Consider the following 19,494-nt stretch of genomic DNA (forward strand, 5'->3'; position numbering starts at 1 on the left):
CAGTTTAGTTCCAGAGGAAAGCATACTTGCCTGGTGCTCCCACCAGCCAGCTGCGGGTTAGGACAATAATTAACAGTAAGATATGGCAGCAGAAATGGGGAGCAGAGAAATGCAGTCCAGCGGCTTCAGTTATGTGGTTCTGTTCACTTATAAGGATTCCAGAACGCTTAACAAACAATATTACAGGCAGGATGGGCAGCTCTGCCCATGATGAAGGTTTCCTAACACTTCCTGTTATCAGATTCTTTTTCATTTTTTTCAGAGCTTTGCCAAATTTAATGTATTTGGGCTAAATTTATTGTTATTCAGTGTCAGTCTCTAGGTTTTTTATTTTTTTTAATGGAAAAGTGATCGACCTATTTATAAGGAAAAGGCTAGTAAAAATTATGCTTTTCTGTATTTTTAAAGATTGTGGAGCAAAGAGAGACCTTTCTCTGTCTTTGAGTCAGGTATGTGCCTTATGCCATACTCACAAAGCCTTTCAAATTTGGTCAACTGTTTCAAGACATGGAAAAAACCACGGTTACCAAATATTCCACAGAGATTTACTAAAGTCTAGCAGCAAATATTTCCAGATTTCGTCTTCTCTGCCTTTGCACAGCTCCTTTCTGTGATCAGACTTTCCATACAGCATCTTCACAGAATGACTGAGCTGGTTGCACCAGAGGCCAAACCAGAGACAACCTCTGTAGTATTGTCCCTGGGTGTTAGTTTGAGCTGCAGCAATGCTTCTCAGTGGAACTAAGAGCAGAGAGCCTGACCCTTGTTTGGGGCTCCCAAATGTTTTCATCCATGGGCTGTTGGCAAGCCTTCAGTGTAGTTCCTCTTTGCCACTAGCCTGAATGCACTTAGAGGTTGGAAACCTCAACAAGGTCCTGAGCAACCACATCTAATGTTGAAATTAGTCTTACAAAGAGTTGCAGGTGTGATCACATGAGCTCCTGAGATCCTTCCTGACTTAATGTTCCATGTTCTGTGATCTAATGCCCATGGTTCTGTGTGGCCCTGAAGGCACCATCCTAGTTAATGGATCAGTGCGGGCATGATGCACATAGTGGAAACAATCTTTATTAGCTTGTTTTTAAAATCAAGCATATGCAAAACACCTCGTTGAGATAATATTCAAGCTACATGGACAAGTATCCTAAAATTAAGAATAACAGAATGATCTCTCTTGCATTGAAACACTGACCCTAGTTTTGTGATTGCACTGTTTTTTTCTCATGAGGCTTCATCCCTATCTAGCACAAGCCTGTTCTGGAGATGAAGCAGCACTGAGGAGAACTGGTGGATGATAACTGTAGAACTCCACTTGTTGAGAAGGTACAAGGTATTTTCTGAATAAAGCAGGGCATGGCAGTAAAAGAAAACAAGGTCTCCAGGTTACGATAGTTGAATTTCTCTCCATAGAGCGGGACAATATCCTTTCTTCTACCATGCTCCTGTTTGCTAATGGGCAAACGCTTCCCAAGTGGTTATTAATTGTCAAAAGCACCTTTCTGCTTGTGCCAGTAGTATCAGGAACAAGATGGTTGTGCACATGTCATCCATCAATTGCAACTCTTTCTTTGGTAATGTCATGTATGATGTTCAATTTAATACTGCCTTCATCAAGTCAGGTAATTGTTAGTTCCTTATATCTGTTTATTATCTAATGTTCACCTTCTATTTATATTTACACCTTATAATTATGTATAAGTTATTATTTGGCAATGAATGAAGCAAACTATCTTGAAAATCTCTGAAATTCATGGAAATGTTCAGGCAGCATATGAGATTGTTTCTCAGACCTCAGCAGGCTTAATTAGACCCTGCAGTTCATTCATTTGCACTAAAGTCAATTGGAGTTTTACGTGTGGAAAGTCTGCGAGATCAGAAATTATGCCCAATGGGCACATAGCTCTAAAGAAGAAAATGCCAGCTCCGGATGGTAGTATTTCTGACTTCCCATTGGTTAGAATCTCTCTCCCCCCTCACTTTTCCCCTCTTTCTCAATTAGCTTTTCTTGCATTTTTATTTGAATGGTTTTGAAAGGATTCCTGAAAAAAAAACCCTTGCTGCATATACTGTATGGGTTTTCATTTACAGATTGCTGAAATGGATAGGCAGATAAATAAATAGATAGGGTTTTATGAGCTTGTGTAATATGTCGCATAATATAAAGCCCTCTTCCAAGTCCATTTTGTCAAATATGTCAAATGATTTTTGGAATTATATTTCTGGAATGTATTTTCAGCGTTTCTTATTGCTGTTCTTGATCTATGCACCTTTGTTTGACAGTCCCTTAATCTGTCCGATATAAAGTGAATGAATAGCAGCATTTAAAAATATGGCTTTGGGGAGTCCTTAGGAGGTTTCTTTGTAAGTGTACATTTACTAGTTCATCTGTAAATTTATTTTATGAGGTGCTTAAACCTCAAGAAAGCTGAAAAGCATGATATTAATGCCTGGTTTACATCTACTAAAGTCAATGGGAACTTTGCATTTGATTTTAATGGTAGCCTATGTCCTCTATGAAAGTGGCAACGACGGTATGCACAAAACCACAAGGAGACTTTTCTGTTTCATCATATCCTATTCTGTTTGCAGATGCATAAGCAAAATACAATGTGGTTTGTTCTTGAATTAAACAATTCAGTGTTTGGACCTAATCCTGGAACCTGTCATTACTTTAGGTGTTTTGTGTCTCAAAAGATCATGGACTGCTCATTCCCTGTGTGGCTCATGAAGGTAACAAGGTAGGAAATCCAGCCAGGTTTTCAAAAGGCTTTTGAAAATTACACTTTTGGTTTTGGTCTTGTATCTGCCCTATGGTATGAGTAACGGAAGAAGTTGATGAAGCAGTTTTCTTCCTAATTGACTTGGTTTTTTTTCATGTGACCAATTTTGACAAGGTTCCTGGCAATGCATACAATATCTGTAGTGCATATGTACATGTTTTCCCTTAAGGATTGCTGAAGTGTAGTGGAAAGTTTCCATGACGCTATTGTAATTCCAGGCATCATTTTCGTATCGTGTTAGTGAGAGTGAGTGAGAGTAGACTGCAACAGAAAAAGGCTCCCAGAGTTCAGCTTTCTTTCTGCTAGTGTAACAAGCGCAGCAGCCTGAAGAGGCTAGCTCTGGTAAGTAATTTGTAGTAGCAAATAATGCTAGACAAAAATTCCCACAAGCTCCTTGTTGAGTCTGCTTCAGAGGTATTACTCATTAGTGGCTGAAATGCTCGTCTTGCTTCACATTTTCAATGCTTGTAAAAGATTTAAACGTTGTGTTGGCAACTGATACGGTAGCGTGCTGCGGGCAAGGGCTCATCAGAAGTTTTTGGACGCAGCCATGCTCAGTTGGCAAATGCCACTTTTGCGGGGTGAAAATGCTGTCCATGGGGTGCATCAGCTCCACTGAAGCCCCAGAGGGAGCTGAGGTGGGGGGCTGCTGCACTGTCCCGTGGCTCCCACCAGCCACCCCTCACTTCTTTGGTGGGCTGGTAGACCACCAGTGTGGTGGAAAATAACAAAGTGAGTAAAGTCGCCCTTTAAGGAGTAAATTCTGGTTCCCCTACTCCAGGTCTCCCTCGGCTCCAGCATAACCAGCTCACCTTGTCCATGTAGTGGGCTAGCAGCTCTCTGTTTTCCTTCCCGTGCCTCCTACGAGGCTGGTGGAGGATCAAGCCTTTTAGTCAGCCTTCCCAAGCCTCCTGAGTCCTCAGGCTGCTGCGCCTTTAGGCTACCCAGCCCCAAGGCTTCCTAATTTACAGGTGGCTGCTTTTTTTGAGGTATCCCAGTGTTAGGGCAGCCAGGAGTCCAGCAGCCTTGGGGTTTGTGCTGTCCAATGATGCAATTGCTCTGGGAGTAAGCTGGAAATGTTGTATGCTGGCTTTCTCAAAAACCCAGTGTGTCATAAATTCTCCTTCAGAAAAAAAAAATAAAAAGAAAAAAGCAATTATTAGGATTTATTGCTGGCCTAACACAAAATTTGTCTGTGCTGAAGTTACTTTGGGAAAAGTTAGAAGAGAACCTGTAGAGAACATTCCAGATGGCTGCTGTAGTCCTTAATCTTTATCATCTAGACGTGAACAGAGATCTCTGCAGTATAGAGAAACAAATAACATCTGGAAATTATATCTTTATGGAAGACTGAGCCTTCCTAGATGTAGGTTGGCTGGACAGCATTCAGGGATATCTAGTCTAGGTCATGTTTTGTCTAGAAAGGTTGAACCAGATGATCGTTGAGGTCCCTTCTGACCTGGGATTCTATGATTCTATGAAGTAGGGACCTATTCTCAGGGTATCCATAAACATGGTAGATGAAATACCTCTTCACAAAATAATTTCTCAACCAGTCCTATTTTAGACATAGTTTTGATGAGCACCATGGCTTCTATGGAAGAATAAGAACAAAACAAACATTGAAACAAGTACTCACAAGTCTACTGTGTTCACGTTAAGCAGAAGAATAAATAGAAGCAGGACTGCAGGACTGATTTTGAAAAGGAGTATTTTGATAAACTACATGAATTAATTACTAAAGTAATCCAGACTGAGGACACAAGGTGTGGAAATGTTGAGGAGGTGCAGAGGTTTTAAAGTTTTTCATGTGAAAACTGCCTAGAACTTATATCCTAAGCAAAAGGAAAGAAATAGTCGGGAAAGGCACCGTATCTAATTCAATGGGTAATCATCACAGGAAAGATGTTAATAGGTAGTGCAAGGACAGAGTTAAAAGAGGGACCGGCAAAGAAGGTTGTGTCTCAGAAGGCAAGGTATGTAGGAATAAAGGAAATAAATGAAATCATCTTGATAGAAATACCAAACGGTTCCTCCTCTAGAAAAAATGTGGGAAAGAGAAAAGCTCCTGTGCTGTGAAGATGAACTACAATCTGTGTTGGATAAACTGATGGTGGTCTATCACCAGGGCAGTCTGGAGGCTTACTGTGAGCATGGGAATGGCAGATAACCAGCGGATGGGGGAGCAAAGCTCAGGGCAATTAATGGGGTCCACTGAGGGGAGTGGAATGTTGACCCAGAATTCAGGCAGAACATGTGTATGAAACTATATGTGTGAATGTCTCATAAGGAGGAAAGGGACCATGTGACAAGAGCCCAGTTTCTCTGTGTAAGAAGGGAGGAGAGACTTGCATGGACAAAAGCAGGCCTATTCATTTGACCTCTGGGGTGCAAAGCTTTGAAACAGTTCTTGAAGGAAAGAAATTTCTGGACAGTAAAAAGGAAAAAAAAAATTGAAAAAAAAGCAAGAAAAAACCCCCAAAAGCCCTTGAACACGATGAGCAAATCTGAAATCTGGTTCATTGCTTTGCTGGATGAGTGACATGTTTTAAAATCTAACCTTTCTGGATCTCAGTGAAGAATTTGCTCTGGTACAGCAGTATATTTGATATGTCCTCAGAAAATATTTTTCTCTGAGAAGACAAACAAGGAAGTAGGGGGGATATAAAGAGGCTTAGAGTAGTGAAATAGCAATTCTCTGATCAAGTTCACTGGCTAGTTTGGGTCAGGTAGCTATGCTTTTGTTCTCCACGAACTGACAATACACCCTGTGCAGTCTGCAGTCATGTGCAGACACAGAAGACACACACGGCATAGATTCTCTCTTATCAGAGCTTGAAATATATGACATTTTGGCTGAAAGTATATGTTTTTAGTTGGAAAACCTTAAATGTAATTCTGGTGTTTGGGGTAGGATTGTAAAGTGACAACTCAGAGAAAGGGAAACAGTGTAGAAGGGAAAAAAAGACAATGCAAAAAATAGAAATACAAAAATATGCAACACTCAGGAACCTTCTTACTTCCTCTGTGCAGAGGAACTCTTGTGGTTCTGGATCTGTATCAAGTTTGGGGATCAAACTCCTGTATAGCACTAACCTTTCCTAAAGGGAAGGAGGGGGTGATGTACACCTCCTCTGCTGCTCCGTGGTCTGGGCAGGGAGACTGCGCAGCAAAGAGCACAGTGAGCTTTCCTCAAGTGTAGTGAGGGCAGCATGTACTTGTGGCTGTGTTCAGGTCTGTCCCACAGGGAGTACAGACAGATGGGTTGGTCCAGGTTTCCAGGAGCTCTGGTTCCCTACACAGCAGTACACTTAGTGTTGCCCCTGTGTGTGTGCTCCCCTTGCACACCGGGGGCTTCCAGCACTCACCAGCCTTTAGTGCTCTGAAGAAACGGGCATGCTTCCCCAGTTGCAAACCTGAGCCTTCCAGATCTCTTCAGGTCAATATAGGGTAAGTGGCATTCAGAAAACGTAAGTTACCTGGTATACATCCTTGTGGGACAAGTGCTTGTGAACCGAGAAGCGGCTGCACAGTATCTGTGCAGCCCAAAGCAGTTACTGAACCCTAGAAATAACCCTCTGACTTGGCTGCAAAGGACTGCAGTTGGAAGGAGAGGAATTTCTCTTAGAGTGGTGTTCCCCAAAGGCCAGTGCTGGGTACAGTATTGTTTAACTTCCTCCTCAATGGCTTGGATGAAGGGATAGAGTGCCTCCTCAGCAACTTTGCTGATGATACAAAACAGGGAGGAGTGGCTGATCCCATGCAGTGCTTTGCTGTTATTCAGAGGGATCTAGATGAGTTTAAGAGATGGGCAGAGAGGAATCTTCTGAAATTCAACAAAGGCAAGTGTAGGGTCCTGTGCCTGTTCAGCCTAGAGAAGAGATAATAGTAGAGAGGAGAGGGAGAGGAGGCAAGGCTCAGCGTGAATCTGATCAATGTATAGAATTATCTGAAAGGAGGGTGTCCAGAATATGGGGCCAGACTCTTCTACCACCCTAGTAGGTGGCAGGGCAAGAGGCAATGGGCATAAACTAAAACACAAGAAGTTCCACCTGAACATGAGGAAGAACTTTGCTGTGAGGGTGCCTGAGCATTGGAGTAGATTATCTAGAGAGGTTGTGGAGGCTCCTTCCCCGGAGATATTCAAGAACTGTCTGGACACTATCCTGAGTAAATGTGCTCTAGGTGACCCTGCTTGAGCAGGGAGGTTGGACTAAATGACCCCTGATTGTCCCTTCCAACTTCAACCACTCTGTGATTCTGTGGTCCTTTGAGAGAGGCCACAGAAAAGTAAGTGCTGATAAAGTCCCTTACAAATACAGAGATTATGTGGGTAAGACAAAAAAAGAAAGCTTGATACAAAAGAGAGAAGAAAAGGACATTGTAGTCTTTTTGGGGAAGAAAGTACTCTTTGAACTACAGAATCAACCAAAGCTGGAGGCGGCCGGTTACAGGAGGAAGAAAAGTATGTCCCTCATGCAGAGGAAAAGCTACACATGCAAAACTAGTGAGAAAATTAAACCATGGCATGATATATTGTTATTTCTTGTTCCATGTGGATCAGTTTAAAGTAATGCTTTACTCTGATGCTGGAGATCATTTCCGTGGAGCCCAGTGATATCCTCAGGGAGGTCAGCTTAAGCCAGAAGGCATTTGAGGAGGAGCATTTTGGTGATAGCATGGTTTAGCAGCTAAGGGAGTTTGGATCAGCTGGGACTGGTCATAGGGCATATGTTGTTTGATGGGGGAAGGGATAGGAGAATTTCTATGGGAAATGATGCTGGTAACACATTACCAGAAGTGATGAGAGCGCTTAGAAACACTGTTGCTGCAGTGCTTCGGTCTAAACCCGTTTCCTGGTAGCTGCCTACTGAGAAGTGGGATGGATCTGTGGCGATTGTGCGTATCTAATGACTTGGTGAGCAAGGCTAAAAAACTTTGAGAATCTCCTAGGTGAAATGAAAAGAATGGGACATGAAAGTAATCCCAACACCAAGGTTATTCCATGCCATGTGAGTTCAGTAAGTGGAGTTGAGAGAGCAGGACAGTTCTGCCAAATTCGCACAGATTCAGAGCTCTCATCTTTGTGCAGAGGCTTGTTTGAATCCCAGGCTGTGTCTGTCCCATGCATGTATTTTATTCACCATGTATGGCATTAAGAACTGGAAAGACTGCTTAAGGGTAAGCAGTAACCTGATCTCAAAACTCAAGCTGACCTTTACTCTGACAAGACAAGCAGTACTATCACTTTGGGATGAGAAGGGTCTTCTTGCTGGATTATAACAGAGTTGTCAGTCAATTGTTGATAATGACATACTCAAGGAGACACTCCTTGAGCTAAGTGGAGCAGCTAGGAAACCTTTTTCAGTAAATCTCCTCAGGCTGTGGCAGAAAAAAGTAGGAACATATCTGCACAAGCATCTTTTCTGCATTTTTCTATGCTTTTCAGCTAGCTCAAACCCTGTGGAGAAGGCCAAGCTATCATAGGTTGGGGGATTATATCAGTCTTTCTGCTTCCAGCCTGCTTCTGTTCTCGGCAAAGTACTTACCCTGGGCTGAGGTCCCACTCTGAAGCTGCTGGGATGTAGCTGGGCTTCTTATGAAATGCTTGCTTTGTTACGGAGGATAAATCAAAGTTATGATAAGGTTCCAGCTTTTGATAGTCACAATCATATGTGATAAGCAAGGACTCTATAAACAGAAGTATGTACAGCCAGAGGTGGGACTGAAGTTTTGATGAACTTCACAGAAATATGTTCAAAGAAACTCTCCAGATCTAAACTATCCGTAGAAAGTCTATTAAAGTGCCTTAGTTTACAGCAAGGTACTCCCTTTTCATGTGTTTGCATTTACCAAAAGAAATAAAAAAATTGTTTGTAAATCAGTCACTTAACTATCCTAATAAAGCAATGTTATCTTCTTTTCACAGGTGGGAGAACTGAAGGAACAGAGTTGTGAAGCCATGTATCTGCTCAAAGCCATAAAGAAGACCAGTGACAAATCCAGGAACAGAAACCAAGTCTCCTGAGTTGCAGCCTAATGCCACTAAATATTGTGATCAACAAGACAGTTTGCCTTCTGATGTTAGTGAGGTATGCCTTAGCAATACCTATATATTAATAATTGACCGAAGGGGAGCACATTTGAATCTGTATGTTTGCCTATCCTCTTCTAAATAATTCAAAGGAACTGTCTGAATTCTAATTCTGAATTGAATTTCTAATACTGTTTTTTTATAAGTGAGCATTTTTTCCACAAATATTTCTTCTCAAGTCATGTTTAAAACATAAAGGTCTCAAAATCTGATTTCTTAAAATTACCACAATTTAATGTCCAAAAATATCCTAGAGTAGCTTCAATAATTCATATTTCTAGATATTTAGAGTCCAGCTGTAGGCTTTTCTTCAGGGTCCTGAGCACCTACTCTTCCGCTTACCATTATAGAAGATGGCGGATAGTTGGCATCTCAGAAAGAGGAAATAAATTTGTGCATTCCTAGCGAGGATGTTCTTAGCATTGGGAATCACTTTTGGGAATATTGCTGTAAATGTGTTGAAAGCGTCAAAATCTCAAGCCTGGCTCCAGTTTAGCTGGAGGGGAGGCTATGCCAATAGACCCAGGCAACAGAGGTGCTATGAATATGGAAGCCCATTACAGAGCCTAATGCTGCTTGGTGTGTTGAAGAGTATTTGTCACAGTTTTGGCAAAGGTACAGCTTGCTTTCTGTCTCTCCTAGCAATGTCCTCCTATACCGAGTCAGGAACATGTGCACAATACTTGTCTTTGAGATGCTAATCTTTTGGGGTGTTAAGCACCAATAATTGCATTAGCAGCTGGTTTTACTTGCACTTGACGGTTTGAAGCAGCACAGCAGCTTTTTGCGTAAGATAGGGAGGGTTTTAAATCAGATTGGAAAACTATTACTTTTGCAAGATGCTCCTTACAGCACCTTTACAGTTTCCAAGTCTTTATTTGCTATAGTTCGTCTGGACGCAGGTGCTGAGCATGCTCTGAGAATATGTCAGGTTAGCTACAATCAAACCTATAAAGTATCTGCAATTCATCCATGCTTCTCCCACCAGCAGGTGTCATTCTGGAAAAAGGAAAATATTGTAAATTCCTGAACTGGAGAATTTGGCTGTGACAAAGAAGAAAAAAATTATGTTTGCTTAAAATATGGCTTTTGAAGGATACTCTACTCCAAATCAAAACCAAAAGCAAGTTGGCTGGTCTGCATTTGTCATTAATTTTTTGTGCAGCATGTAATCCTGACATATAGCCAACAGATTGATTAGTAACGCAAACCAACGTCTAATTAAAGCTGTCTTCTGTTTTCTGCTGTTCTCTGTGACATGTTCACCACTGCTTACTCACAGCCCATGACTGTAAAATCAGTGATATTCATCAATCTGTATGATGGCCTTTTGGCTTTAGTTCTCCCAAAGGAAACACAGAATTAAGATATTGAATTCAGATCTCATTTACTTCAAGGTGAACTTGAAGTAATCCTATTGAAGTAACTGAAATCGGTAGAATTGCTTAGGATTTAGGCTAAAATAACCAAAAGTAGTATTTCATTTTCTACTCCATAAATAAGCCTCAAGCAGAAAATAATCATGTAATCATTTTTATGTCTATTGTAACATCTATGTTTTCCTTTAAGTGTCCATCTGGGTATTAGCTGCAGCCTTTATTAATATGAAGAGACTCTTTTTGGTGTTTCATAATCACAGTGAGAAAACTATGGCTGAGTTATAAACAACCAAGATCCTGCTGGTTCGTTGCTGAGGGCTCCTGGTCTACTGAGTCTAGTCTTTTGGTGGTGAAAAGCAAAATTACTGTAAATCCATGCAGAGTCTTGCCCACCCGATATCCTACTGGATGTTTTGTTTCAGAAGCTTAGTTTTCTATCCCCCAGCGTTATCTTAAGCTCAATTGATTGTTTTTAAACAAAGGCAAGCAGAAGTGTGTATCCTCAGTTATTGCCTTGCATACAACATTAATGCAACAGCTTTCACACTCTATTAGAAATACTTCACCTGATACATCTTAGCACTATATCTACTTTTCTTGTACCTTCAATGAAGTCATCTTCCAGTTGACTAGCCCAGCCAGGCTTATCTTTTCCTTAGCCGTTTCTAGAAGTGCCACTACAAAGGATTATTTGCTACTCTGATACGATGTTCCACCAAAACTCTTCTTGGAATCAAAAAGAGAAATTTGATTGAGGAAAACTATGAGAACAAGCTCCAAGGCTTGGCTGCAAGAAGCATCTTGAAGTGGGAATTAATTCTACATTTTTAGAATTTGTAATCACAACAAAGTGATGTAAAATGAGCGTACTGTAGTCAGCCATAACTTTGTCAGGACATCATTTAACTACAGATGTCACAAGGCTTTTCTTGTTACCCATATCAAGCAATTGGTTGCTGAATGAGAAAAAATAGTATATACATTTAGAATTAATAACTTCACTCTATTCTTGGGTTTGCATGAAGCCTGCAATAGCGTTTTCTGGTTTTTTGAGTATTTAACTTTGGAAATGTAGTGGTATTCTAAAATTTGAAATTAGAAAGTATAAAAGTATTATGAATGTGACCAGTTCATTATGTGCTTTATTTTTATAGGACCTACGTAGCAAGTGGTGATGATCTCTGAGACGTTTTTATGCAGTAAGGTATGAGATTTAGACAAAATTATTTCTTTGGAGTTTTTACAATTATTTTTTTCATGCTTTTAGTTAAGTGAAATCATATAAAAAATTGTTTAGTCTTTTTTATTTTTCAGTGTTAGTGTTTTAATTTTAGAAGAAGTGCATGTGTCTTAAACACAGACCTGAGACATTTCAGAGCCCCTGCGTATCCCAGCTGGCCTCTCACTGCTAGTTTAAAGGTGTGAGTCTCCTGTAAGTTCCACATCATCTCTTCCAGCCCTGCATGCTCCAGAGAATTTCAGCAGACATGAAGTACCTTCTTTTAGGCATTTGAATTTCTCCTTTAGATAACTGATGTAAAAGATAATATGTCTCTACAAATGCTTAACAAAATTAAAGATAGCACAGTTGTGAAGGGAATTCCATCTGAGGTGTTTTATATAAGTTTAACAAGACATAGAGGCAGGAAAGTAATTTCGTATCTAACAAGTACAGAGTTACTGTGTTCAGTGGGATGCTATCAAGAATCTGTTTTGAATTATGGTGCCTGAACTGAACCTATGCCTGAGCTGGGAGCTGCTCTTGCTGAGGGTACGCACCATGAAAGGTGCTGGCCAGAAATCTGGGGCTTTTCTTCAGGAACATAGCAGTCTGATGTTCAAAACTGTTGAGAGTCTGGCAAAAGTAAGCTTAATTCCTCAGTTTCAGGCATGATGCAGCAAACTAATTTTGATGAAGAAAGCAGTAATTTCAGGTACCAGGGAACTCAGATAGAGGTAATTAGAGAAATGCTTGCATTAATGTAGGCAATTAGAAACCTATGTTAATCAGGCCCTGTTTTGATGGTCTACTGAATCAGAGGGAAGTTAAAAACCTTGAATATATTAGTTAGTCGAGTTATATATGAATTGTGAATGTGACGTTGAGAAGTACTGAACTGTTCTTCTATAAAAAGAACAATTTGCTGTATATGTGTAACAATTATAAATTGCATACATATAAAATACAAAACTCATCTTCAAAATGAAGTTAAACCTATTGAAAGATAGAACATTCTGGATAAAATTCACCATGGGCATTAATTAGGGTTGTATGGGTAGAGAACACTTTCCCATGAGCTTTTTTTAATCGGTCACTAGCATTTGCAAGCGATAGGAATTTGGACTGCTTTTGTAGAAGTTTAGAAAATGAAGTTGTTACAGAAAAAGGAGTGAAGTTGGGTCACTTAAGAAGAAATCATGAAATCTGATTTATTGGGGCACCGTAGTAATTTTATCATTTCTAAATGAGCCAGAACTGTTTTCATGTACTCTTTTTTGTTGTTTTCTTTTTCAAGTCTTTGTCAAGCTGTGTGGTCCGGTTGATACACTGGAAGGAAGGGATGCCATCCAGAGGGACCTCAACACACTTCTGAGGTGGGCTGATGCCAACCTTATGAAGTTCAACCATGACAAGTGCAAGGTCCTACACCTGGGTTGGAGCAATCCCAGGCACAACTACAGATTGGGCAAAGAAGAGATTCAGAGCGGCCCTGCAGAGAAGGACTTGGGGGTGCTGGTCGATGAGAAAATGAACATGAGCCGGCTTCAGTGTGCGCTCGCAGCCCAGAAAGCCAACCGTATCCTGGGCTGCATCAAAAGGAGCGTGACCAGCAGGTCAAAGGAGGTGATCCTGCCCCTCTGCTCTGCTCTTGTGAGACCTTACCTTGAGTATTGTGTGCAGTTCTGGTGTCCTCAACATAAAAAAGACATGGAACTGCTGGAACAAGTTCAGAGGAGGGCCACGAGGATGATCAGGGGACTGGAGCACCTCCCGTATGAAGACAGGCTGAGGAAGTTGGGGCTGTTCAGCCTGGAGAAGAGAAGGCAGCGTGGAGACCTCATAGCAGCCTTCCAGTACCTGAAGGGGGCCTATAGGGATACTGGGGAGGGACTCTTCATCAGGGACTGTAGTGATAAGACAAGGGGTAACGGGTTAAAACTTAAACAGGGGAAGTTTCGATTGGATATAAGGAGGAAATTCTTTCCTGTTAGGGTGGTGAGGCACTGGAATGGGTTGCCCAGGGAGGTTGTGAGTGCTCCATCCCTGGGAGTGTTCAAGGCCAGGTTGGATGAAGCCTTGTGTGGGGTGATTTAGTGTGAGGTGTCCCTGCCCATGGCAGGGGGGGTTGGAACTAGATGATCTTGAGGTCCTTTCCAACCCTAACTATTCTACGATTCTATGTTTCTTCAGGACCAACCCCCAAGGCGTGGCTGCAGTGGTGGTTTGAAACAAGAAACAGATACCCTCTTGGTGTCATTCATTTCACTGATTGCTGGGAATCTGAGCCTCAATGAAGGTGGAGGAAGGCTCCTACAGAGAACTGGGAATGGTTTGTTCCTTAAGAAGGCTATAATGGCATTTTTAATGTTTTTACTAAATACCAGGGCATGCGATAAAAGTTTATGGACTGGGAATTAATTGAAAGATTATGAAATTGGAAAGAATGTGCATTATGGCAAGCCTCAGAGAACTACAACCTAAGCACCCTGACATTTGCGACCAAGCCCAGAGAATATCTCTTGAGTTATTGGAACCATCTCAGATGACTGTTATTTTTGATATGACTTACCAGGCCCCGGTAAGCTCCCCCAGCCAGAGTGGGAAATGTTCCTTTTATTAATGTTATTCCAGGAGACTGAAGCGCACTCTGGTCAGTGAAAGATGCAGTTTATGGAATTAGCTACAGAATTCAGATTGAAAAAAACAAAAGGCAGCATGAATTTGTCCCTGGGAGGCAGCACATGGTTCAAAAAATGCTGTTCAAAGGATAATGTGCTTGTATCTAAACTCTGCTATCTGCAACGTAAAGGTTTACGGTTTATGTGTATTAAATATCTATACAGTGAAATGTGAAATGTATAATTAAGATAATGACTAGAAGTATAGAACTATGCAAATGTTATCTAAATCACATGTGTAAATGTTAAATAAACTGTTCAATTTCCAGAGATTACAGAAAATATTCAAAAATTTTATAGTCTTTCTACCCTCACTAGTTTTTAGTGTAATTGCAGTTTTAGAGCTAATCTGTCTATTCATTTTTTAATATTTACAGTTGTGTTACATTTTACTGAGGAACAATTCAGTCTGGGGAAACTGTTGCACTTTATCCTAACTGTGTTTTGTGTCGTTTGAACAAGAAGTCCCTGAGCATTTGTCCCAGATACCAACATTTTTACTCCATTGACAGCTATGTATTTGTGGTCACCCTACAGCAATGTAAGCAAAGAATGTATACAGTGGCAGTGCCTCTTCCAGACAGGACCAAGGAGGAAAACTGGATGTGGTCAACCCACACATAATTTGCGCTTCTTGGTGGAGGTCTCATGCAGACAGCGCTTTAATGACACCTCTTGTTTCTGAATAAGATGAAGGTAAGAGATAGAAACCATTTGGAAGCCATTGTTTATGTTCCCTGAAATGGGCTAAAAAGAACAGTTCTTCTGAGACACAGCTTTACACTGAACATACACAGAGCTGTGTCATTATTAATTCTGAAAATGAGTTTACAATGGCTAGGTAAATATTTAGTTAATATTTAAATATTTTGATCTATTATAGCTTATGCATGAATTTTAGATTTCTACTGCACGTAACACTTCCAATTTAAATAACCAATTTCGTTAGGAGCTTTAGTGACACAAATTAATAACAAAAGGCAGTTAATACAGAGTGCAGCTCTGAGACCAAAATACATGTGGTTTAAATTTAAAGAATTAAATGTTAGCATTTCCCTATAGAGAAAGGTTATTTGGGCAGTGGTGTACTGACATTATCACCACCCACAGAGAAAGGGACCTGTTGATCCTCTTGGTTAAAATGAAGCCCCCCCCCAAAAAAAGGATATGTGTCTAGAGGGTTTTCTTGGTGTAAGTGAATCACACAGGAAAAATGCTGATACCCAGAGTCATCGTCGTGACCTTCTTTGATGGTTAGAAAGAGAAATAAGCGTGTGATATTTTTGTCAAGTTAGGCAGTTTAGGTTACTCACTAGGTAAAATTGGTCTTGGTTATTAATATAGTGGAAAGTTAAATGATGACTGTGGAAATATGATAAGTGCTGTTGTAAATTAGACAGAAATGGTTTTCTGTGACCATTAGGAATGATAATCCAATGTGTTAACCATCGGGCTGAAGGGCTGCTAAGAAAATAAATGTGGAAGGGGATAAAATAAGGATAAAAGTATGTTTAGGTAGGTGTTTCTTCAAAGCTTCCTTCAGGAAGGCGTTTCTGGACGCTACCCTACTGCTTCTGACAAATCATGTCTGTTAAGGTAAAGGTAAGGAAACAGCATTCATTTAGCAGTAAACAGTGCTATCTGTATCTCTGGATTTCCGTTTAAGCAAGTATTCATAATAATTTTATTGGACCTAGCTGGAAACAAATCTATTAAAACTAACAATTGCTAATTGCCACTATTTAATGTTAGTTTAATCTGACAACTCTGGAATGGCTTTGACTATTATTCCTGGAAGAAACTACATAAAATTGGGTGGTTTTGTGTAGTTTCATAGCAGACATGAAACTGCACAGAAAAGCCAGGTCTCAGCATCACTGCATGTAAGAAAACGCTCAGTCTGACAGCTTGAACATGGGCTGAGCTAAAGCCCAGGCTACCAGTACTCTGCACTTTGTCTTTTGAAACTTTCTGTGAGAGATACAGTTTCAAAATGAGAAGTCAAAATACAGTGGTTTACAATCAGTTTTGCTTTGTTTGAAGCTAAAACTCAAAGCAAAACTCCTGGGGTATACGACTGTACGAAGCAAGACATAAGAAAGTTAACACAAAAACTGTGAACTGAACAAGCTAGTTTCACTCAGCTCCTGCAATATCCCCTTTTTACAAGTTCACTTTTCAATTGTATGTGTGTGAGATGTCAAAAATGAGTTGGTTTCACTGCACCAACAGAGGAACACCGCAGCTCTAAAGCATCACCCTCTGCCCAAGCAAGGTCTCACTCTCCATCTCAGCTGACACTTCAGACATCTGCCAAGAGATGAAATTTTCTCAGTCCCAGGCTGGTTACATACAGCTTTCATTTGTCTGAAAAACAAGGGACTTGAGAGGCCAATCCTGGCCTCTGAACTAATTATTTAAATCTCTACATGGCAAGAGTCACCCCACCTCTGCAAGGTTATCCAAGCGTTCATGTGTTTTAAGTTCAAAGCCTGGTATTTCAGAGATGCTGAATACCTGCTGCTCTTCTGAGCTGATATGGGAGCTGCAGGTGCTCATGCCCTTTGAAGATCAGACCCCTCCTCCCGAGGTTCTCTTACTTACAGTGAAGCGACCAGCAACCGTCTGCTGTGTTTTCACCAAGCTTAGTATAACTGGCTCGAAGCAAACCTATGAACTGCAGTGAGACACAGCTACTTTTGGCAGTCATTGCTGAGCGTGTATGAGTTCAGACTGGTGAGGGCTCCTTTGTTTGCTGGCAGCTGATCCATTTTCATTCCCCCAAAACATTGAGGGACTGAACTCCTGAGCTTCCAGAATTATCACTGATGGAGAAGGAAGACCTGAGCAGCAGTGGGGCTAAGTGAGTCAGCTTCTAGATGTAGATCTCGGGCTTTAGCAACTTTGCTGAGAAGAGCTAGAGTGATGTTCAGGAAAAAAGCCCATCATCAGATAATCAGTGATCTTGTGTGGTGTGTTTGAATTTTGGTTATTCATATGTCAAATTTTCATGGTGAACTGGTACCTAGGAAAGTTCAGAGTGCAAGGGGAATGGCTGAGTTTGAAGGTTTAAGGGTATCTTGAAATACAGCTTAAAGACTGAGTTACACAAGGATTATTGTGAGTGGAATTTACAATATAATAGCTCATGTCTACACAAAAGTGAATTTTATATGGTGTGAACATATGTAACTGAAAAAAATACTGGGCTGTTGGTGGAACACAAATATTGTGTGACTCTGAATTGCGCTTGGTATTTTAAACCACGAGAGTTTCAGGTTTGAGTCATAGTAACTTGTAAGTAGGATATATATATATATATATATAGGCATACATAGCACGCAAGCTGTAAGCAAGGCTTCTGCCTGGGGTTATTTTCCTCTCAAACTGCAGATTTGGTTCTCTGTTATTGTTAATCATTATAGCCTCAATGAACAGTCAGATTAGATGCTTCCAGAATTTGAGGAGAAACCTGAACTAGAAGCCTTTGCAATCTTCTAGTTTCTTCTCTGTTTGGCCACTTTGATTTTCAGAACCCATGGCTCCGTCAAACCACGTTACACCTTTCTTACATCTCTGCTTCTCTATGGCGCTTCCTGCACGGAGCTGGCATCGGCATTTATCCAGCCTCTAATTGACCTCATCAGAGCCCTCAGCAGCATCTGATCTTTCATTAGAGACAGCAAGTTTGTTAGCGCTGCTCAAAGAGCACCTTTAACCCAAGATCTTTATTGGAAAACTCCTCCAGTCAGAGCAAAAGCTGGAGAAGATGGCACACGAGTGCCTGCTAGCTGCCCCAGAGGCAGGTGTGGGAAAATGTTTCTTTCCTTTTTTGCGTTTTAATTCAGCACTTTGACTTAAAACAATGCGTCTGGCCAAGCAAAGAGTGCCTTGTTGAACAGAAGATTGTAAGGTGGAATTAGAGGCTCTGCTTAAGAGAAAATCTGCTTCAGCCTAGAGAACAATCCCACCACAAAATAAAATGAACTTTAAAAGTAATGAGGTTTTCCACTATTAACTTAATAGCAGCAAACCACATGTTCTAAACAATGGTTGTTTTTTCTCTTTTCTCTTTTTTTCGTATAAGGACTCATTTTTAGTAACAAACCCCAGACTATTAGCTCTGCCGTTTTGCCACTGCTGGAGGAAAACAGGGACTCTTGCCGAGTTGTACAGTGAATATCTCAGAGATACTTGAATCTGCCACCAATAAAAAGGCCTCTAAATTGCTAGCATGGAGGAACCAGTTCAAGGTAGAGCAAATGGAAAAAATAGGAAAAAGAAGAAACATTGCTTTGGATCTTTAGCACTTTCTGTTATTTTTTGGATTATATTTCTTCTGAGCTCCCAAAATCTTCAGTAACAAACAAGTTTTCTTTTAAAAAGTATTAGGTTATCAAAACATTTGCCAGGTCCTAATATTAAATCCTAGCAGTCAGCAATGTTTAAGTTCAGCCATATCATTTTGCTGAGTAAGTCAAGCTAAAACTTGAAGTTTTCCCCTCAGAATGATCTTTCCAAGTGAGATTGATATTGTGAGGAAAAAAGAAAAAAAGAGGGATGCCTTCATCATGAGGAATTATGGAATTAATTTTCTTTATACACTCTGTTTGCACAAGACATTTTTGTTAACTCTTAATAAAAATACCATTCAGCTGCTACTTTCATTGTTTTTATCCTGGGACCAATACAACATTGTCATTATTGGATATAAAGTGCTGTAAAAACAAATCTAATTTGTTCAGTTTATTTTGGTAAGAAATAAATATAAAGGTAGTGCATAGTTTGTACAGTGCTGCTATCATAGGACTCCTGGGTATAATTTATATAAAGAAAATAAAAAAGCATACATAACTTTCTAGTTGATTTCCTTTAACAGGGCTAATTGAAAACAGTTTCTGTTATTTAAAAGTAATTTATTTTAAATATACTTTTTAAAACAAAGTTCTTATTGATATCCATTTTAAGTATAATATTATCTCAGTGTGGGATACAAGTAAAAGGTCAGATCTTGTAGGAGTATTTTCTGTATGACTCAGTTCTGATCATAGATAAACTTATCGGTGAAACAAAATTAGTTAACCTTTTCAGTACCAAAAGCTTGTTTTAACAGCCCACGATGGTTTCTTTCACAAATGCATAACTTCAAAGCTCATAGTTTTGTTCTGAAACATGACAAAGAGAGTGCTAATTTCCCTTTTCTCTATGTGATAAAAGGCAAAGGCTTGTGATTCTAACGTGAAATTAGACTCGTTGAGATGCGGTATGTAGGCACGGTAAGCAACACATTATTCATTTTTAGTCAAGAGCTGTTGTGCACAGTGGTACAGCAACAAAAGCA

At 40.3% G+C, this 19,494-nt stretch overlaps 1 long non-coding RNA gene across 9 annotated transcripts in view; it reads left to right on the top strand.

Annotated features, from left to right (window-relative positions):
* Window positions 1–18,814, top strand: part of LOC136013838 (uncharacterized) — a 95,997-nt gene extending 77,183 nt beyond the window's left edge. For 5 of the 9 annotated variants that reach the window (XR_010612407.1, XR_010612410.1, XR_010612411.1 and 2 more), the window contains 6 exons: window positions 2,676–2,738; window positions 8,710–8,872; window positions 11,408–11,457; window positions 12,770–13,098; window positions 13,666–14,849; window positions 17,687–18,814. This is a non-coding gene — a long non-coding RNA (uncharacterized LOC136013838). Of the gene's footprint in view, window positions 1–1,245; window positions 1,324–2,675; window positions 2,739–8,709; window positions 8,873–11,407; window positions 11,458–12,769; window positions 13,099–13,665; window positions 14,850–17,686 lie in introns of all 9 variants that reach the window. The other 4 variants (XR_010612412.1, XR_010612413.1, XR_010612409.1 and 1 more) reach the window with 3 other exon arrangements.
* The last annotated feature ends 680 nt before the right edge of the window (window positions 18,815–19,494 follow it).

This window comes from Lathamus discolor, chromosome 4 (genome assembly GCF_037157495.1).
Source record: "Lathamus discolor isolate bLatDis1 chromosome 4, bLatDis1.hap1, whole genome shotgun sequence".
In the NCBI taxonomy this organism is placed as follows: Eukaryota; Metazoa; Chordata; class Aves; order Psittaciformes; family Psittacidae; genus Lathamus; species Lathamus discolor.